Source organism: Trachymyrmex cornetzi, unplaced genomic scaffold, assembly GCF_001594075.2.
Source record: "Trachymyrmex cornetzi isolate Tcor2-1 unplaced genomic scaffold, Tcor1.1 scaffold277, whole genome shotgun sequence".
Taxonomy (NCBI): Eukaryota; Metazoa; Arthropoda; class Insecta; order Hymenoptera; family Formicidae; genus Trachymyrmex; species Trachymyrmex cornetzi.
The window spans coordinates 362,863-366,575 of record NW_017297449.1 but is presented as its reverse complement, the minus strand read 5'-3'; the positions used below and the strand labels follow the sequence as shown (position 1 = coordinate 366,575).

Here is a 3,713-nt window from a genome sequence, read left to right as displayed (position 1 = left end):
GCCAACGCATTTTTGCCAGTTCTGAATACTCTAATACTCTATCGGCATTCCCGAGATCGGAAATCTGATATAATCTTTATCCTTCTTATTTATTTATATGTTTTCTTTTTTATTTTCAAATTTGCTTCGAATTTTCTGACCATTCCTAGATCTACTTTACGTATCTCGCTTAATTAACACTTAATTAGTTTTAAATTTCGTTTGCATTATAATATCCTAAACCATGACGTCCTATAATTTTATAGAATTAAATAAATTTTTAGAAAAAAAATTTATATAATAAAATAAAATTTCAATGCGAACAGAATGTAGAATACGTGATAAATATGTGAGAGAGTAGACGATTATGAATTCTAAATTCTCAGACTGCGTGTTCCACTTTTCTTATTGTTTTTAAAATCACAGAATTTAGCGTAATAATTGCAAAAACTGTCGGCATCTTCATGACCTAATCATGATATTTATCAGACACAATTGCAAAAAGTTAACTCCGTGGATACATCAAAACGCCGTGAATCCACGATTATGATAACAGTCATGAGTGACGGAAGCCAGAACCTCCGCCATCGCCTTGCTGGTCTCCTGCACCATGCTTTTCAGGAAGCCCGTGTCGTTTTGCAGCAGCATGTAAGGATAATCGAATTCCTGCGTTGGATATATAAAAGTTCGCAGTTTAAGAGATAGTTTATACCGAGATTATTTTAAATAAATAAGAAATGAAGCATTTTCTTAACGTAATCAGTATTACTTATATAGTTAAAGATTTTGTAATTCTGTATCAACTAATAAGTGACTTACTCAACAAAATCTCTAATGAAACATTACAAAAATGATCAAAGTGTAAATTTGTAGAATTCATACACAATAAAATATTTATATAAATCCACGTATAATTTACTTAACAAAATTACCTTTTTAAAAAAAGGTAAAAAAAGGCGCCAAGTGTGCATGTACCTCCCATAAAAAACTGTTACATAAACTAAAAAAAAACCGTTACATATATAATATAATTCAAGTGGTAATATTGTTAATTTTTTATTATAAATTACCCCTCAGTAGTACGTATGCATGTATTAAAAAAAAATGAAATACAATTTTCAAATTGCGCCAATTGCAAAAAGAATATATATTTTCATGCAACATAAAACATATACTATTGCATTTTGTAAATTGCGAAAAGAACATATATTTTATTGCAACATATAACATTTAATTAACGAGACAAAGTGATACGTACTTTTATCTTTCTATTCAAGAGTCTTTTATATTTGCAATGGAATACAATAATTAATCTCAAAAAATTAAAGACGAAGCATCACAAAACGAGAAAATTTTATTAAAATAACAAAATTTTTTATGTAAAAAAACTTGTTGCGCTACTAGACCTCAAAATATAATAAGTAAATGTTATATAAAAGAAATAAACGATGTTTACTGTTTAATTAACATTAATTAACATTAAAATTACAATCACAATATTATAATACAATTAAGATTATAATTAATTTTAAATCTATTTTTAAATTTAACTTAAACCGCATGTCTTACAAATCTGAAATCGTTATTTTATTCTTATACGCTTTTACAATATATAACGCGCACCATATAAATACTTATCCTATATTAAATCTAAGCCGCATGCCTATCTAAATTTGCTCGCATATATAAACACGCTGTATTTTATTAATTCACCTCATACTCTTTCTTAAATATCTTCATTACTTTTCATATTTGGTATTTTTAATTATTTACTCGTATACACGCACACACACACACACACACACACACACACACAAACACACTGTATATTGTTACAGTTTACCTCATTTTCTTTCTTAAATCTCTTCATTACTTTTCTTATTCGGTATTATTTGATGATCATCAGATCATCTTATTATATTTTGAGGTCTAGCAGCGCGCCAAATTTTTTCACATAAAAAATTTTGTTATACAAATTTTGTATAAAATATGTCACAAGAATGATCGATAAATTCGTTACATTGATTTTCCACAAACACAGATTGGAGGAAAGATTTTGTCACCTGTTCGATTCGCTCTAATCATAAAATTCATAAGAAGACAAAATAAAGAAAAATTGATTCTCCATCACATTACCGGCATCCATCACTAAGGTACGATTGCTGTCCATAACAGTGTTGAGTCGATGAGCAATCGTTAGCACTGTACACTTCTCGAATTTTTTTCCTGATAGTTGTCTGGATGAGTTCGTCCGTTCGCGGGTCCACATTCGCGGTCGCCTCGTCCGGCACGAGTATTGGATTGTTCCTCACAATATCTCGCGCCATGCCGACTAATTGCCGATGGTCGACGCTGAGATTGGAACCGCCCTCATTGATGTGGACTTCCAACCCCATCTCCTTCAACTCGACCTCCTCAAGAGCTCGCCATAGTGGTTCGTCCGTAAACGAGTCGAACGGATCGAGATTCTGTCTCAGGTTGCTGGAGAACAGAAACGGTTCCCGCGAGATGATGTTGATTTTAGAACGCAAATCGTGCAAGCCAATCTGGCGAGTATTGACTTTGTTGATCTTAATCAGACCATCCACATCGACCAGGTGGAAGAGCGCTTAAATCAGAGATGACTTGCCGGCGCCGGTTCTGCCAACAATGCCGATTTTTTTTCGTAGAAAAATAACAAAACTGAGATTTTTAAGCACTGGAGGTTCCAATGGCGCATAACGCAGGAACGTATTCTTGAATTCAATCTGGCCTTCTTGCGGCCATTCGGATTTAGGTTTCTTATCGGGAACACTCTTGAGAGTGGGTTCGCAGTCTATTTTGCTGGAAGGTATCAAAATAGGGAATGCGGTTTTAATTTAAAGAGACTAGAATGAAAGACTCCATATTTCTTGTTATTTATGAAACTTATAAATTTGAGTATCTATATAGATAAAAAAATGTATGGAAACATCAATATTAAAAAAATTATAAATTATAGAATGTAAAGACATAAATCAAAGATCCAAGATTTACAAATTCATCACTGTAAGAACTAAGGTTTCATGTATGCAGAGAACTTGAAGGTGTCAAAACTTTAAGAATCTATAATATATGATCAATAATAAAGTTATACTTAATATCATTTCACCAGTATTGATCAATGTAAGATCTATAGTTGGTAGGTCATTAATTAAATCTTGTTTTCACTTTAATTTCAAGACAAATTTAATTGTTGGAGAATTGAAGATTGTGAATAAAAGGATAAGATAAATAATAACTATTATTAAAATAAAATAGGCCAATTGATAAATATATATAATACACAATTAATGCAAAAATATAGGGAGGCATACAAAATGTCATACTATTTGGTTTATATATAACATATTTAGTTTTAATATAATTGGTATGGAATTAATATAATCTGGAAAATTGTTTCTTGCTAATAGTTAATCTTCCATGACCATTTGCCACACAACTTCTTGAATCTCCTGTGTTTAACTTTTAAACGCAATCTTCTGCACAGCACAATTGCTCAATGTGGGCGAAAACATCTCCAAAGTCTTCGCCACATTTATTGTTCCGAAAAACAAATTACAATGCAACAGTAACTTTCACTTTATACTCCACACTTTAAATCAACTGTCCGTTGTTGGCCATTTCACAAATTAGCATGTTCGCCTTTACCTTCATCTAATTGCGATTCGTGATGCCACGTATATATATATATATATATATATATATATATATAT

At 31.3% G+C, this 3,713-nt stretch overlaps 1 pseudogene; it reads right to left on the bottom strand.

The window, feature by feature from the left end:
* Window positions 1-501: 501 nt before the first annotated feature.
* The window catches only part of LOC108762120 (multidrug resistance-associated protein 4-like), a 3,545-nt pseudogene continuing 333 nt past the window's right edge, over window positions 502-3,713 (bottom strand).